Genomic DNA, 19,865 nt, shown 5'->3' with positions numbered 1-19,865 from the left:
CTGCCATTAAACTGAACATGGGCGCTTTGCTTACAGCTTTCATTTTTTAAATAGTATCACTCATTTATAATCTGTCAAACGTTTTCAAAGAACAAGCAGCATTTTGTTACGGCTTGGATAACTGTGACATTAAAATACTGGTGTAAAATTATAAACGGCGACGCATGAAAGTAACTCTAACCGATTGTAACCGATTTTTCTCATGTTTAGCTTTTCAGAAACATGCTTCATGACAGACAAAGCAATTCAATCAAACGTTTTGTTTAGATATTCGATAACAACGCGAGCTGGAGATATATCCGTTTTCAAGATAACTAACATGCCAAGAGAAGAGAAGAATAAAAGCGCTCATTTTCACAAGACGCAGAAGAGAAGGAGACCGGTACCGTTTGTGTGCGACACCTCCGCATCCTCCTCTCGTTTCTATCTCTCTTTTCCCCAGTCTTCCTCGAAATGGTCATGATCTCCACATGTGTTCACTTACATCCCGTCATAATAAAATACAGTGAAATCAGAAAAACCTCGGACAAGAAAAACTCCAGAATATTGCACAAAAATGTAACTGGCACCAACACGATGCCCACATGATATGGACTGACGACCACATTTGACAAATACCTGTTAGATGCCCACCGTCCTCAAAATGGTCCAATTTAAAGCAATCTGTATTTCAAATGACATTCGCAATCAACCTCGGGGATCCTCATCAATAGACACAATAATGACAGTATCACAGCCGATAATTATCACCATTCAGAACAAACTGAACACGTGTTTATTGTCTTCGATTATTCTGAATTTACGAGGTACGCATATATAACATGTTATACGGAATAAGGACAGCAAATTTCATGTAACAAGACTAGCTTCAAATTCGATAATTACACGTGTCAAATTATTTATTTAGCAAATGCTCTCATTTGATCAATGATTTATAATAATGCAATGCCATTCTTATTATTATCGAATATGATTTGTAACATTTTAGCATAGCGACAATAATACATTTATTAGTTAGATCTCCAGATCTAAAGTATATAAAGACAGAATCTGTCTTTAATGGTATTTTAATAAAATTCTAAAAAGAAAGGTTATTTAACGATATTAATAGAAGTTAACTTTAGAATAATGTTTCACTAATCTGAATTGCTTTTTTTTCCTGCACTAGGCTTCTATTTTATTGTAGAATCTTTAAAAAAATCTATTTTAAATCTATTTCTTTTTTTCTATTTTGCTAGTAATACAACTTAAAAACCAAATCTGATATATTTAGAGCCATTTTCAAGAGTGGTTTTAATTTTAAAGGACGACAGAAAAACGTTGGTCTCTCTTAAATGAGATACTGACATCACAGAACAGTATGTTACTATCCATGTGGTCAGCCCCATAATAATTACACAGCTCAGTCCAACTGCCCACCGTGTCAGGATGAAGCCACAGCAGTTTTCTGTTTAGACGCAACTCAAATAAAGCAGCATGTGAGATGATGAGTTAGAGCACTTTCCAGAGAAGAGGATCATCAAGAATGAGAGTCAAACACCTGCTATGCTGCCCTGATTTAGTGCACCACACCAGTTCAGGCCCACACTCTGTGTGTGTGTGTGTGTGTGTGTGTGTGCGTGTGTGTGTGTGTGTGTGTGTGTTTCAGATACAGACACGAGCTGACAAACTGCTTCAAATAGAGACAATTGAGTTTATGGCCTCATCCGTCCTTTCAGCAGGGTCTGATTCTCAACTGTAAAGGGACTTCCGAATTTGCGTCCGGAGAAAATTTAAGGCAAAGTCCCTGATTAGTTTCTATTTTTGGTGGCACAGGATTCTTTTTTAATTGTTTCAATATGAAGCTCTCCTACCAGCTCTCTGGTTAGTGTGACCCATGAGATGTCCCGTTGATAAAGTGTTCCTGAGAACCAAAGCCCAAATCCGGACAGATGTCTAATTATTTAAAAACAATTGTTAACAGATTGCAAGACAACGTCGCAATGGAACTGAGAATCAATCACAATGAAATGCATAGAGTTTCATAGTGTGATAAGATATTACAGAATATGTAACTGGATGTTAAAAAATGCTGGGTTATTTCAACCCAACTTTGGGTCAAATATGGACTAACCCAGCTGTTGGGTTAAATTTTTCAATTACATTTTTAACCCAAAAGTTGGGTTAGTCCATATTTGACCCAAAGTTGGGTTGAAATAAGCCAGCATTTTTTAGAGTGTAATGTATTGTCAGAAGAGCACAGTTTTGTGTTTGGAGCTGTTATTAACTAAAGTTCTGGCTTTCTAAACAGGGTCAATTCACATACAGTTGTTTAATGGAATCAAATGTGAACTCAATTTGTTTACATTAGCTTTCAAACTTAACAAAGTAAGCCTGGCATTCGGTGTGATTTGCAGTAAATAAGTTACGACAAAAATAAGTTGTAGTGCACTATATAATCTCTAATTCAGTCTACACTTCATGTGTTTGCCTCATGTGAAAGTGCATCCTACTGTCAGACCCTGCATTATGATGGAGGGGTATTTCAAATTAAAGAGACAGAGCACTTGTGAAACGGAATATGATCCCATTATCATATTAGAACAACACACACACATATTCACACTGAAAATGACAGTGTAAAAAAGCCCTAGACTCAATTTAGATCTCCTCCACCACATATTTGGACTGAACAAATCAGGTTTAAGTGGAGCTGTTTAAAATGTTATTAAGAGAGCATTAACATTGACATCTCAACCGAATATGTCTGTGCTCTCAGGGACTTACAATTACAGCTTATTTACAAAGCGACATGCACCCGCACATATGAATTCACCCCTATAGCAGCAAAGACACACAGCGCCAGATTCAATCAGACGTAATGATCCAATTTCAGAGTATCTGATCAATCCTGATGATAGAACAGCTGTGGGTTTTCTGGGTTTCTCTTGGAGGGTTTTAAGCAGGCAGCACCTTCAATTTGCTGCTCAACTGAATTCCAATAGACAAAGAGACACTGTGAGAGTATTTGTTGAGACCGAGAGCAACATGTGTGTGTGTGTGTGTGTGTGTGTGTGTGTGTGTGAGAGGACACTCCGAGGTGTAACCACAGATTACTGTGTCAATCAGTATGGAACGGTTGAGTGTGATGTTAAAATAATGTAGTTGCAGGGTTTGTAAGGTTGTGTTTCCATTAGAACATCAAAGACTGAGAAGTTTTTGGACAAAATTAAACACAATTTAATCACTCGTGTTCCTTTTTTTTGTGAATTGTGAATTAAAATATGTTGGGTTACACTTTATTTTAAGGTGTCCTTGTTACAGTGTAATTATACATTTAAGTACTGAGTAATATCAATTAACTACATGTACTTAGGGTTGGGATTAGGGTTACTTGCATGTAATTATGCATAATTAATTGTTATTATAATAGTAATTACATGCAACATGTGTGACAAGGACACCTTAAAATAAAGTGTTACCATATTTGTAAATAATAAATGCACAACTCTTCTCATATTCTCAGAATTCCACAGTTCTTTGACAGGTTCTTTTTCTGTTTCACTCAGTTGTATAAAAATTATACATTTGTAATGCAAACTCTTTAGCATTTTGGGCTCTTAACCATTATTATTGTGTGTAAATCTCTAAAAAAAATAACCATTGAAACGGCAGATATAACTGTTTGGAGATCAATTCAGAACAGGTGCAGTTGAATTTTGTTTTAAAATAGATTTTAAGTGTGGAGAATTTTAGATATTTCACCTCTAATAAAAAAATAAAAACAAAAAAAAAACCGTACATGTATGTCCTTCGATTATTGTCAGTCTTATCCTTACAGTTAATTTGCAGATTTTTTTTCCAGCTTCAGCTTATGGGTCTCATCGCCTCTTGCTCTGTTTTAGGAGAACATACAAACAAAAATGTCTGCAGAGCTGGCCAGTTATTCTCACCTGCAGACAGACATGCACACATTATCACATGGGTTCTGTTTGCAGGTCTCTGCTATTTTATGGACAGTATAATATTAGCCTACATTATTATTAAAACACATGCAAACCTTTGAATCTTTTTGATGTCATGTTTGCTGAAATAAATACACTGCTGTGTTAAATCTACCCATCATTACGGATTCTGAGCAGGCTTCGTTTAGTGAAAGATCACGGGGCCTTTAAAATACCATTCATTCTCTAAAATATGAAATGTAGTAGCAAATGACAGGTGTGCGTGTCACACGATTACCAAAACGATTACCAATCGTTTTGTGGGCGATTGGATGGGATCAGCTCGGAATCCCCTGCTAACCTACACCCATCACTCACCTGGGCCGCAGGTGAGGGCGAGCGCAGACCGCCAACCTCCCTCCATCATTACCACAGCAGCAGGGGTCAGAACAGTGTGCCCAGCATCCCCCCACCTGCCCCAAAATTGCCCTCCAAAAATGACCAATTACCTGAGTTAGGTGCTACTGGGAGAAATCGAAAAATCCGCCCGACAGACGGTTACTTAACGCATCGACGAGGAGGAAAAGAAACGACTGCGGAATTGTCACGACTCGTGGTATTTGTGCTTGTTGTGTCTCCAGGCTCGAGACAGGCAGTCATCAAATCTTCAAACTACGCAGCAAATTAAATCAATAAAAGCCATAGCCTGGCAAAGTAGAACCATTCGGACCCGCCGAGGCCTGTGGATGATGATTTCAAACAGCTGCATCCACATCATGTGCAGCATAGCTTTATTTAGGCTGCCCCCTTACGCATATTGAAACAAGGTTTGATTACACCGTCGCAAATGCACTTCCCATTGTCCAATTAATGGCCCCACAAAGACGGGCAACATGCAAATTCTGTAATGAAATAATGAGGCAGGCGGAGGGGGTTCTCCATCCCCTTTTGGGGTTTTGTTCGGAGTTAAGTCCCACACAAAGACGGGGGAGAGGTCAGTACTCCAGCACACCTGAACACGTTCCCCATCTCCCCTTGATCTCCCAAGGCAGCCCGCCATTAGTCTTAATAATGGAAGATTGTCATGTTGATACAAGTCTCTCTCTCTTTGTGAACAAGTTGTAGGTGGAAGCTCCGTTTATTCCAGAGTTCTTTGTGCCGAAAGGCCAGGGACGGCGCTTTTGTGGCGGGGAAGAGGAAAAAGGTGCTGGATGCTCTTTCCATAGTCAAGATAATTATCCCCACTGTGACCTTAATGATCCGCCCTTCTCCCCCAGCGACTTCTACAGCGCTCCTCAGCCCCTCGACGCCCGCCTCCCCCCTCCGCGCCCTGTGTCAGGGAATATGAAAACCCCTATAATGAAACCATTTTGGCTGATGGAAAAAGGGCTCCTCGAGCCGCACTTGCCACAAAGACGGCTCAATTATGTGAGTAATTGTGATAATTTTCCATCCATTCATGGCTCTTTCTGAAAGGGAAGGAAAGAGAGGAGAAAACAGAGAGACACTGAAAGGGAAATTACACAGACAATGTCGAGTGTGAAAATCGTTACACAAAAATGACTGTAAGAAAAGTGCAAGTCTATAAATAAATATGTTAATGCGGCGAGACGTCACAAACAAAAGGAGCTCGCTCGCGCGCGCGCTCGGATAGATGACCGCTATAATGCCGAGATGAAAGTACACGTGCAGCTGTCTGAAAATTAAAGCTCTTTCGACTTCCTATTGACAAAGCTGAGCCCCTAAAAAAGCTCCCCAGTGGTTAGAGATCATTTGGAGCCCTGTGACAGGAAAAAGGATAATTACCTCTCTGAGAGAGGCAGGCGGACTGACGCGCCCTTCAGACGCGCCGCTGAATGCAGGAGCTTGATAGAAGGCAGGGAGAATAATTTTGTGCTCTGCTTTTTCTTTTATTCCACGGAACATGTTTTGTTGGCTGAAAGACAAGGCGGCGAGCGGCGCAGAGTGCATTAAACCCTGGGTGTTCGCAAATATAAGGTTCCTCCGTCCATCATCTCGTACCTAGAGAAGAACTCTGAAATGCATTAAAATGTCTCCGCCATTCTGCCGGCAGACAGCACTGAGATAGCTACTGCATTAGGCTTCTGCTTCCCAGCGGGAGACAGATTAAACATTTCCTCACAATGCTAAAGGAGATTCAAGACTCTTCTCGAAGAAAGAGCTCTCTGCGAAGAAAATTCATTCTGCGTCATTTCACAAATGATACATGTAAATGGCGAGCAATTCATATTCATCACCTGAAGATTCCATTTTAATAGTTCTGCACTGAAATTTGCTTCTTACGGGGGCAAAGTGGAAAGGGAGACGGCGGCAGCAGTCAAATATTTATGCTTCTAAAGCGGAAATGTACTCAGACTGAGACTGAGATCTGTTGAACCCTCATGTTTCAACAAATAAAGCGGTTAGGGACCGTCATATGGATGGCTTCCACGCAAATCACGCAATGGCATCCTCAGGTATCTTCTTACTCCTTCTCTCTCTTCATCCCCAAACTGCTCCCACATGTCGGAGGTTTGACCCCCGGTGTGGGGGTCCACAGACATCTGGAGAAATCTAGGCCACTGGGAGCTCAAGCATTCCAATCGGAATCAGTCGATGGATTTCAGATTCCCGTCGGATGCTTTTAGGCCTTCCGTTACAATTAGTTGTCCCCTTCTCTCATGGACACATGCATATTCCTCAGTGAAACACACTTTGCTACCATGTGACCAGTTGTCATTGCCAGAATGGTTCCTAAGAACCAGAATGTGTTTTCATCTGAAACATTTAACATCTCCATCAAAAAGAAACAAACAGACAGATATCACTGCCCTTCAGTCGCTAACACAAGCAAAACAACAATTATCATAAGTAATAACTTCATTTGCATTGCATGTGTCAGCTTAATAAAGATCTTAATAAGCATAACAAAAGAAGACACAACAGTACAAAGCACCTGCAAACATAGCCTTAAATGTATGAATAAATGAACAGAGCAATAATCAACCGGTTGATTTACTGGCATTTCTAAAGGGTCATATTTTGTGTGCAAAAGTGCTGAAAAAAAACACAGTACCCTGTATTTCTGCAGTGAATGTACTGTTAATAATAAAATCATGCTGATTGTGTAGGCATTCAGTCTCTGTGCTGCAGACAGTCTGTTTATGAGATTAATAACATTGCCTTACAATTCACTTGAGAAGGATTAAAAAAAACAAAAAAAAACAAGCAATACGTTTAACTGGGGTCAAAGAGCATTCAAGTTAGAAATCAACTCAAATAAACAGATTTGCATTATGGAAATCATACAGTACATTATGTAAAAGGTACAAACAATGTATTTGATTGGACCGTGGATCTTACTGCATGCAAAATTCTATGTTTTTCACATTTGCCAAAAATGGAGGCCATAATGGGGGGAACATAAGGGAACTTCAGCGGGTTTCTGAGTTCATGAAAAGCTAACAAATAATTAAATCATTAAAATGTAAAATGGAAACTAAGGTAACATGTATTCACTATTAACACAATATACCTGCATCCTAAACAAAGAGATGCTGTGGTACTATTATATTACTTAAAAAAACTGCATATATTTTGTTTTTGTCAGGAAGGTTAAAAATGCTTAATGTGATATTGGTAAAATTGGTGGGTTTTATTCAAACGAAAACTATTACTTCCCAACAGAGGAAGTCGTTTTACTAAATGAAGTGCCATATTTAAAAATAAAAAACATGCTGTATTTATTGAAATGAATATAATGGTATTGCCAGTAACCGTAGCAGGCCTACTGTGTCAAACAAAAAGCATTGGTATGATATGTTTAATGAAGCAAATCTCAAAACTGATACTAGTTTTTAGACAGCAAGGTTGGTGAATACAGTTAAAACAAGCGTGCACAATGTAAATGTTAAAGAAAAAATCAATAGGCGTGTTTTAGTTCATCTGTGTTTTGAAGATCACAGTGCTGTCAGTGTGCTGGTAAAACCCTCAAACCCCTGGAGCACAAGTGAAGGGTTCGAGAGCCTCTGCTCTGGATGCATGAGCGTGTGTGTGTGTGTGTCAGCTGCTGTTATAAATGTAGAGTCAGTGTGAGGGATGAGTCGAGCTGTCTGTGTAGAGTGATGCAGGCAGGGCGGCCCGGCTGCTGACTCCTCTGTAATGACAGAGAGGGTAATGACAGAGCCCCAAACAGCAGGAAGAGGAAGATCAATCTACAGCCTGAGATAGAGAGATGGAAGAGAGGGGAGGGACGAAAAACAGGGGAGCGAGATTTCTATTACATCGGCTCTCTGTGTATTAGCTTTCCCGTGATCGCGTCTGCCTCCCCCGCCTCGCTCTGGCCCACGCTGCACATTAAAAACACAGCGGATCAATAACTATTAACACTCCTCGGCAGAGTCACACCGCTCACGTGTGTCTCTCCCTCCATTCCTGCTTCTCTTTCACATTTGCCAAAAATGGAGGCCATAATGGGGGGAACATAAGGGAACTTCAGCGGGTTTCTGAGTTCATGAAAAGCTAACAAATAATTAAATCATTAAAATGTAAAATGGAAACTAAGGTAACATGTATTCACTATTAACACAATATACCTGCATCCTAAACAAAGAGATGCTGTGGTACTATTATATTACTTAAAAAAACTGCATATATTTTGTTTTTGTCAGGAAGGTTAAAAATGCTTAATGTGATATTGGTAAAATTGGTGGGTTTTATTCAAACGAAAACTATTACTTCCCAACAGAGGAAGTCGTTTTACTAAATGAAGTGCCATATTTAAAAATAAAAAACATGCTGTATTTATTGAAATGAATATAATGGTATTGCCAGTAACCGTAGCAGGCCTACTGTGTCAAACAAAAAGCATTGGTATGATATGTTTAATGAAGCAAATCTCAAAACTGATACTAGTTTTTAGACAGCAAGGTTGGTGAATACAGTTAAAACAAGCGTGCACAATGTAAATGTTAAAGAAAAAATCAATAGGCGTGTTTTAGTTCATCTGTGTTTTGAAGATCACAGTGCTGTCAGTGTGCTGGTAAAACCCTCAAACCCCTGGAGCACAAGTGAAGGGTTCGAGAGCCTCTGCTCTGGATGCATGAGCGTGTGTGTGTGTGTGTCAGCTGCTGTTATAAATGTAGAGTCAGTGTGAGGGATGAGTCGAGCTGTCTGTGTAGAGTGATGCAGGCAGGGCGGCCCGGCTGCTGACTCCTCTCTAATGACAGAGAGGGTAATGACAGAGCCCCAAACAGCAGGAAGAGGAAGATCAATCTACAGCCTGAGATAGAGAAATGGAAGAGAGGGGAGGGACGCGGCGCAAAAAACAGGGGAGCGAGATTTCTATTACATCGGCTCTCTATGTGTTAGCTTGCCCGTGAGCGCATCTGCCTCTCCCGCCTCACTGTGGCAGTCGGCCCACGCTACACATTAAAAACACAGCAGATCAATAACTATTAACACTTCTCGGTAGAGTCATGCCACTCACATGTGCCTCTCTCCCTCCATTCCTGCTTCTCTCTCCATTTCTCTCTGTCCATGAGCCGGCTGATGGGAGCGCGCCTGGGGTCAGTGGGAATTGAGAAACGTAGGGAAGGAAGGACAGAATAACGAGAGTGGTGAAATGAAACGAGACAGGAGTTACTAACCAGCTGCCTGAGCAAACAACACACATTCCTCATTCTCAGTCTGCTTTTTTTCCTGGCACTACCGGTCATGCAAAAAAATAGAAATAGGCCCAACAAACGATATCAAAAGTCTGCATACAGTGGGGGCAAAAAGCACATGGAAAATCTGGGATTTTCCCAATACCAACTTTTTACTTGAAGTGATATGCTGCGAATTTGTAATGAAAAAAAAAAAAATCTGTTAATTTATAAGAGAGGGCAAACTTTCAATACTTTTAAAGGACCAACTGATCACCCATATATAAACGGACTGCAGACTCATGCCTAAAAATGGTTACCGTTGGTTTTATCCAAGTGAATAATATTGTTTAATGTCACCTAAATACATGAATTTTATACCAACAAAGCAAATTTATATGAGTTAATTCAGGCAGAAATAGCTCTTTAAGGTAACAACTGCAGGCTACCACTCGTACTCACATTCACCATCGATAGCATCTCCCTCCCAAAGAGGAAAACTGCAGCTACAGGGGCATACAGAAACAACAGCAACATCATTGTGAGTGAAAAAAGGAAGGCGTTTCTGAGAAAGAGAGCAAAAGATAAACAGACTGAAAACATAAAATTAGCTGCAATTTGGTTAAATTTCTGGTTAATTGTCCTTTGGGACATGATTTGATCTACAGATCTAAACATTTCTAGCTGTGTAAAAAGCCTCAGTCAGCAACAGGAAAACCAAAAACTAAATTATTACCAGCACAAGCAGCTGATTATTTCTAGTAGCAATAATATCAAATGCTGAATTCTCACCTGATCAGGAATAAAATGATCACCCGGTGTACAATCAGCAGGACGCCGAGAAGATTTTTAGATTTTCACTAAATGGTCAAGCTGCATGCCTACATGGAGGAGGTGCTGTTTGTGCCTTAATATATCATAAAGTTTATTTATAAGATTTCATTTGAAAAGGTTACTGCTGATCATTTAAAAAACACACACACACACACACACACACACACACACACACACATTTTACTATAACTAAAGGCCCAAAGCACCAGTGCAAAATACTGCCTAGACATTGGGGAACATCTAATATTCAGATTCGTATATCTGTTTTCAGTGACTGATTCTTAAACTATTAACATGTGGTTTTACCAATACCATTCATCAGTACCAATAGTTCTTTGTCTTAATACTAACCTTATTTGAACTGTCACAGTAAGCATATCATTCACAGTAACACTTTATTTTAAGGTCCAATTAACACTACTAACTAGTTGCTTATTAACATGCATATCACTAGCATATTGGCTGTTTGTTAGTACTTATAAAGCACATATTAATGCCTTATTCTGCTTCTAGATCCCTTAATCCACCCCATACCATACATAACTACTACAACAAAACCAGTAACTAAGAGTTTATTAAGTAATAATAGTTAAAAGTGAAAATGTGTTACTGAATTCCCATACTTAAAATTGGAATAGATGACAGAATACATCCTGGAGGTATCACTTTCAAAGTGCAAAAACACATAACCCACACCATTTCTATATTAAAAAACAGTAACCCTTTAAAATAAAGTTCCATTTGTTAACACATCAGGTACATTAGCTAATATGAACTGACAATGAAAAAATGCTTCTAAATCATTTCATATTCTTACTGACTTTTAATAATTATGTTAATTTCAACATAATCTAATGAGCTAATGTTAGCTTGGGCCAACATGGACTAACAATGAACAGCTTTTAAGATTTAAATGTTTTATAAACATTAACATCACATGAAACATATAGAGAAACGAAGGACGACTTCATTCCAGGTGACTGTCTCCACAATTAGTGCACTGTGAATTGCTTTGGATGTACCTGTTTAGTAATGAGGCGACCGATTAACTGTGACCGCAGATTAATCAAGTCATACGCTCTCACAGGCCTCTATGGACAAATTTCAGAGCAACAGTTTGTGAAAATGTGACTGCGTCCAGCTGTCAAACTTCTCCAGAGTGCACCAACACAAGGTACCATGTGACTTTTAGCACTTTGTACAATGATAGCTTTAATCATCTCAGTAATATAAAACCATACTTTCCCATCTCAGACCAGTCATTACACCAGTCCGTGTGTAATTTGTCTCTTTCATTAGTGAGACTGGGCATCAATGCATTTTTTTCAGTCTTGTAGTCTCTATACAAGACCTCCCTATCTCATGTCAACTGAGGTCTCCTAATGGCTCTGTATCTGTATATCGGCCAAACACAGACTTCAGTGTGTTTCCTCAATTGCGCTTTATCTGAACCCAAACCCAGAGGATCATAACAGTTTTGCCTGCTTGAGCCCTGGGCTTTGACTGCTCTGAATGGGTGGGTAATGGGACAGAGGCGGGGTCCCAGCGTGATACAGGACATGAGCTGAATACCTCAATACCTGTCAGGTGTACGGTGACATGGCAACATTGTTTGGGGAGGTTCAGAATGATTTTGGATAGCCTGGCCTGAGTAGCGGGGGCTGATGGGTATTGTGTGATTGCTGGATCGCCGAATAAAGCCATTGGTTTCATCTGTTGTCATACCAACCTGGATGGAGGAGAAAAGAGGAAAATAAAATGAAAAGTGACACACAGAACTGAAAGATGGGGGGAAGTCACCACAAATGACTGATGATTGCTAATAGTATTGTGTATTTGCTGTTGTATTGTGTTGTTTCAGAACCTGACTCAATAAAGGAATTATGCAAATCAGTTCATGCTGTAAACACGGCCCAAAAATGTGTTCTGATCGTAATTCAAAAAGTTCAGTTCTTCATCTTGCAGCCTGGTTGTGAGCTATGGAGCATGCTGCAGACTAACACAATCTGGCATACTTTACTTTGACTGGCACAGACAAATAGCTCTGACCTCCTAACTACCTGGTGGTTAGCGCTGAACTATTGTTTGCAAAGATGGCTCAACTGTTTACTGAATTTGAATGTTTAAAGCCAAGTATAGGATTAATCAAATTTTTGTCTTTGAGTTTTTGGCTTTGGCTTGTATACTAGGGGACTAAACATTATTATGTACGATGTGTTCCATAAGTAATATCCTATGACTTTCAATTAAAGCTATAGTTCACCCAAAAATGAACATTGTCATCATTTACTCATCCTCATGTTGTTCCTCATTTGGAATTTTCGCTGTGGAAGTCAATGGCTAAATGTTCATTTTTGGGTGAACTTTGCCTTTAACTCCTTGAGGGCGAAATTTTAGCCCAGTCCTTTACACATTACAAAATAGTTATGTATATATATATATATATATATATACAAAATATATATATAGTAGTCTATTACAAAATAGTTATATACTGTATGTATGTATATATATATATATATATATATATATATTACAAGTAATCAGTAATCAGTTACTAACCAGCGCTGGAATCAGATTCCAAAAATTATGTTCTTGTAATTAGATTAAATTATATTTTAAAATACTTGTAATCAGATTACAGTTACTTTTTTTTATTTACATGATTACATATTATTCACTCAATAGCAATACATTATTCATAATTGATTCATTCTCCCTAATTCCTAATTCCTTTCTAAAATATCCTACTGTTTATATACATTCAAAAAGTTTTCCAGTTTTGTGGACATTCACACAAAGACCAGTCATTAGCCAGGTGGCTACACAGCATTTGACCATTGGTTTTGTAACAATATATAGTACATGTGTGTGTGTGTGTGTGTGTGTGTGCATGTTTATGTGGTTTATGAGGACACAAATTTGTATAATGACATGGGTATGACATAGGTATTACAACGAGAAGGTGATTTATGAGGACATTGTCAGTGTCCCTGTAATTCAAAAGGCTTATAAATAATTCAGAATGAGTTTTTTGGAAAATCTAAAAATGCAAACACACACATGTGTGTGTGTGTGTGTGTGTGTGTGTGTGTGTGTGTGCGCGTGCATGTGTGTGTTATATATCATTACAAAATATAAATTATAAAATTGCACAGCTCTGTATTATACATACAACTTTATGCTTTAGTTTATCCTTATTTTTTACTTTAGTTTAGTATTTATACTTAAAGAGATAAATACTATACAGCAAATCTAAGCTGCTTGTTTGCTTGTATCATTGCAAAATGTAAACTGTATCACTGTCAAGTTCTAATCTGATAAATGTGACTATAAGACATGAAAATTTCAAGATCTTAAACATTACTATCATGATTTTTTGTAAAGCTGCTTTGAGACAATGTGATTGTCAAAAGCTATACAGATTAATTGACTCGACCAGGAGAGGCAGAATAAGGAATCTGGGTTAGATTAAATAAGAAATTAATTTAATTAATAACTGAATAAATCGGTTCCCAGAGAATTCTTTTAACTAATCTATAAAGAGACGCAAATCTTGGCATAGAAGTGTCACAATCACAACTGGAGCGTGTGGAGAGTGAGGTCCATTAACCAGCCGTCATTGCGGGCCGTGCCCATGTGTGAGGAGCGCTGTGTCCTCTCCCTCTCTCTACATGTGAGAAGTGTGCTACTGATATTGAGATGCTAATGGCTTCAGTACAATTATCTCTCCATTTGAGCAAATGGACTCAGCCATGCGTGTGTGTGTGATCGCCTGCGCAGCCGTCTCAGAAAATGCACTCTCCTGAACGTATCGCAGTGAACGGCTTCCATGAATATGTAACTACATCAGATTCTGTCTTTGTCACAGAGGGTCATATATTAAGCAAAAGCTCCACAATGAGACTTTTATATTGGGGCAGCCAAAGAAGAAGGCAAGCATCACTTTACAAAACACTGCATGTTATAAAGATGAATCCATCGTATTTGGTGTTAACCATTCATTTTATGAATTGTGGGTATGTGCTGTGTGCATGAAAGCAGCAATCAAACATTTGGTTAAGGACAGCACTGTTGCTATTTTGGATTCTGGATTAAAATTGCTTCTACTAAGGGTAAGGATTTAAACAAAACCATATTAAATACGGCATGTTATTTGCCCCACGCCTTTTGAGCTATGAACACCAAATCATAAGCTTAAGGAGAGGCTTTAATGTAATGTAAGATTTAAAAAAAAAGAAGGAAACAGTTAATTTTACAGGATCTTTATTATACAATTTATGTGTACTATTGCAAAAAGAGTAGATTATGCATAATTACAAGCAACTAACCCTAAACCAAATCCTAACCTTGTAGTCAATGCATGCTGATAATTAATATTGCAATAATAAAATAATTGATAACAGTACTTATTTGTGAAATTACTCTGCAACAATGACACCTTAAAGCCAAAACCTTTTCCAAAGAGATCAGACTATAATCTCACAGACAATATTACAGGCAAATCAGATATAAAGGTGAAGTTATCATTTCTACAAAGGAATTATGCAAATCGGTTAATGCTGCAAATACAACCCAAAAATGTGTTCTGCTTCTGAATGCAATTTACAAAGTTCAGTTCTTTATCTTGCAGCCTGGTTTTGAGCACTGGGTTATGGAGGATGCCGCAGACTAGCACAATCTGAAATACTTTACTGTGACTGGCACTCAACTGCAGTTCTGGTTATATATGGTCTTTCAAACTGCATTCTGTAAAATCACAATCGTAATATCGCTGCAGACAAATGGCCCTGGCTTCAGTTAAACTGGTGGTTAGTGCTAGACTATTCTTTGAAAAGGTGGTGCAACTGCTAAGTGAATTTGGGTAACGCTTTATCTTAAGGCGTCCTTGTTACATGTTACATGTACTTACTATAGTATAAGCACAAAATGATGCATAATTGCATGCAATAACCCTAAATCAAACCCTAATCCTAAACCTAACTCTATCGTTGTCAGACTCTGTTCACTGTTCTGTTCAGACTCTGTGTGTGTTTTCTTCCCCCACGTGCTCCATGTTTATGATTATGTCCTTATTTGGTCCTTCCTGTTCCTGTCCCCGTTTAATTCTATTAGTTCCAGGTGTTCCTTGTTATTAGTTATCCTCCTCACCTGTCTGCCCCTTGTTATCTGCCCTATTTGAGTTCTAGCCCGTTCTGTTCTCCCTTGTCCGGAATTGTAGATGTCTACCCTTGCTATGTGTGTTTTCCTTGTTCCCTGGATGTTATTAAAATCGATATGTTTGAATTCCTCTCCTCGCTCCTTCGTCTCCGTGCTCCTCACAGTAGCGCAGCGTGACAGAAGTACATGTTAATTAATATTACTCAGTACTTAAATGTATAATTACACTGTAACAAGGACACCTTAAATTAAGTGTAACCTGAAATTGTACCAGAAAGTTTAAACCAAAGTGTAGAGTTAATCAAATGGAGTTTTTGGCTGTTGCTTGTATACTAGGGGACTAAACATATTAAGTTTTATGTACAATGTATTATGCATGAGTTTTATGCTATGACATTCTATTAATTCCACAAGTAAATTGCTTAGATGTAGGTGATGTAAAGGTGAAGTTATCACACATTAAATGAAAAACAAAAATAAATACAGAATGAATGAATGAATGAATGCATGAAATGATTTTAAACATCACACATAACCATTATCAAGGATCCAGAATATGATATACACTTGAGGCTTAGCTGTCGTTGGCCAGTGGTCAACAGCATATAGCAAGACCTTAGAAACCACTGTTTCATTGTGGTGGTAAGTTTTGCATGAGCATATCTTTACAAAATATCTCTAGAAAAATCTAGTTATATATGCAATCTTTATGACCTCTTTAATAATTATTCCTTTTAAAAAATACATATAATTTTAGTGCTATAAGTTATTTTATTTGTTCTTTTTAATTACTAAAAGAGGTTGTTTAATTGACAAAGTGAATGACCACCATTGTCCAAAAGTCTGACTTCTTTTTTTTTCTTTAACAGCAGTACTAGAGCAAACAAATCTGATGATCATGTTCTTCTGCCTGATTTTAGGATGTTCCACAGATCATCTTGTGCTTCACAATGGACATAAGAACATATCATCTATAACCATCTTTAAAAGGAGTTCACAATATCATGTTTTGCCTATTTGATCAGTGAGCTATAGAAATTAGACAGAATATGAAATATTTATTTGTTTTACTTTTCACATTTTCCAAAATCATTTATTTATTTACATTTTTAAATAAAAAGAAATGCTTATTTTTCAGTATGGTCCCTGATTTTTTTGGACACTGTGTATTTTAAAATTGAATGTATAAAATCCACAATCTGATGTTGAAAAAAGTTTATGCTTATGTTATTTTGAACTACCCTTGTGTAGATTAGCTAAAAACATACAAATAGCTTTTTATGATATATAAAGAGAGACAGTGGTGTGTGTGTGTGTGTGTGTGTCTGTGGCAGGGGATTCCCAGGTTTTTGGACTCTGAAATCTCACTGCAGTCTCTATCCTCAGCATGTGTGTGTGTGTGTGTGTGTGTGTGTGTGTCGGCACGGACACAATGGTTGTCGTCACATAGTCTGGGCTAGTAATGTGCTGAGAGAGAAGGGAAAAAAAGAGATTGTACATGAAGATGAGAGCAGGTTGACTCTTACAATACTCTCATTTAGAACTCTGAGCCTTCCAGACTCACAGGCCGTCAGCCCCTCTGTCTCCAAGCCTCAGCCCCAGGACCGGATCTCCACCCTGGGGACAGACAGACCTCTGACGCCCCCTCTCCACACATGAATCACACACTGAAGACACGCTCAGGGCAAACAGGGTCAGATAAGAGCTGGCCTAAAATAGGGACCTCCAAATACAGCATTCAGTGGTATGGCTGGTGCTTAAATTAACATTGCACATCAAAATCAAGAAAACAATTATCCAGTACTTATTCAGGCATTTTCTCTTTATTTTGAAATCTATAGGGAAAGACACAGGAAGTCTCAATTTAATTTGATACATTCTGCGCAATTAAACTGGCAAGCATTTTCTTGATCCAGCAAGCTCTAATGTGATTGGGAGATTTTAAACAACTTTCCAGACTCTTTTTACCAGTTCTGGAACAAAGTGACTGGATTTGGTTTTCAATGTTTGAGTTTTGTTCAGTTATATACAGTATATATATGGACCAGACTGTTGACAGTCAAATGTCTGTCTGCATGAGACTAGCTGGACTTGACCGTGCATCATCTACAAGAGCACCAGGATCATATAGGGTGGCCACCTGTTACTGCTCCTTTGCAGGACGTGGATATGATTTTGTGGGACAATGCAAGACACATCTAAAAAAAAAACTCTCTACAACTGCATTGGTTGGTTATTTTCCCTCCCTAGCAAGAACATGTCACATATTTATTATCATATTTCTTATTGTTGTATTATAATTTCAGGGAAGAAAAAACATTTGCAGGATGTCTTGCGGGATGCGGGACTGTCCTGTAAAATAAAAGACAGGTGGTCACTCTAAGAGCATGGGTGCCAACCACTATGTCACAGCTTAAATACTACCTTATACTGCCTTTAATATCTTTCCATTTGAGTTGTGAATAATGTGAATAAAAGGCTCAATTTAATTTGGTCATCATATTTGGTCTCTTCAGAAGATTTGGATTAAACCTCTTGGATTTTATGGATTACTTTTATGCAGTTTTGGTGAAATGCCTAACTTTTGGTAACACTTTAGTATAGGGACCAATTCTCACTATTAACTAGTTGCTTATTAGCATGCCTATTATTAACGTATTGGCTGCTTATAAAACACATATTTCGCATGACCATATTCTACATCCCTAATCCTACCCAATAAACAACTATACCTTATTAACTTTTAATAAACTGCAAATTAGGAGTTTATTGAGGCAAAAGTCATAGTTAATGGGTTGTTAATAGCAAGAATTGGAATTAAAATAAAGTGTGGAGGAACAGAAATCTCTCAGGTTTCATTAAAAATCTTAATTTGTGTTTTGAAAATGAACCAAAGTCGTATGGGTTTGGAACACCGTGATGGTAAGCAAATGATAACAGAATTTACATTTTTGAGTGAAATAAATCTTTAATTTCAGTCTGTTCTTCAAAACATGCTATCATATGGCTTCATAAAAGGAGGGTCACACTATACTTTTCGTTCCATTGACTTCCATTCACATGCATGTAAACGCAGGAGACTGGAAATGCAAGCTCATGTGAATTTTGTTGAGGTCCAAAGTTTTGGTGTTCAAGTTTGGTGAACCTTGTCCTTTGAACTTGTATCACATGAAGATGTGTGACCAACAGAAGACTCAATAGAAGTGCGACCATTAGAAGATTGATGGTAACACTTTATTTTAGGGTCTCTTAACTAGTTGCTTATTAGCATGCATATTACTAGAATATTAGCCATTTATTAGTACAAAATAAGCGCATTATTAGCATGACCATATTCTACATCCGTAATCCTACCCAATACCTAAACCTAACAACTACCTTACTAACTATTAATAAGCAGCAAATTAGGAGTTTATTGAGGGAAAAGTCGTAGTTAATAGTGAATAAGTGGTCCCTATTCTAAAGTGTTACCAGATTGATACATAACAACATGACCACTCAGCTAAGTTAGATTTTTAGACTGGCTAGATAGACTTGATTTGAATGTTATGGTGTTTTTATTTTGTTTTATTTTATTTTATTTCATTTTTTTAATTTAATTTAATTATATTATTTATTTTATTTTATTTTATTTTATTTTATTTTATTTTATTTTATTTTATTTTATTTTATTTCACTCATGTTTTAATTTATCTTATTTTATTTATTTTATTTTAGTCATTTTTGGAGCTCAGAGCCCTAATGAAAAAAAGGCTCTGGACACTCTACAATAAAAACATCTTCGGGAAAAATATAAAGGTTTAAAATTATATATGGGTGAATAAATGATGATGCAGATTGCAATGTCATTTTTGGGTCAACTGTCCCAAACAGAGGTAACAAACTTTCAGATCTTCACTGTACTTAAAAATCAGACTTCTGCACTCTGTCACGAGTGATTCATTAGAATTGAGATTGAATAGTGCATTTCTGGACGCTGAGATGGCAGTGTGGTCAGCGTAATCAGGCCACCTCATGTGAAGATGCTCACTCATGATGAGGCGCTTACATGTGTTTCTCTGAAAATGCTGCCTGTTTAAAATCCTACACACACAGACACTGCAGCTGGACCGGCTGGTGACCTGTTTCCCCGCTCCGGTAATCAGCGGGGGTCTGTGGGTACAGATTCTCTGGCGTGTATGTAAGAGTGTGAACGGGGGGCCCGTGATCTCATGGGCCAATCAGGCCCCGAGCGGAGAGCCCAGAGGGTCCTGCAGAGCGACGCTGTGGGGTTCAACACTGTCCTTCTCCTCATCATCTTCAT

This window comes from Sinocyclocheilus anshuiensis, unplaced genomic scaffold (assembly GCF_001515605.1).
Source record: "Sinocyclocheilus anshuiensis isolate Anshui unplaced genomic scaffold, SAMN03320099.WGS_v1.1 scaffold355, whole genome shotgun sequence".
Classification (NCBI taxonomy): Eukaryota; Metazoa; Chordata; class Actinopteri; order Cypriniformes; family Cyprinidae; genus Sinocyclocheilus; species Sinocyclocheilus anshuiensis.
Note: the sequence above shows the minus strand (reverse complement) of the source record.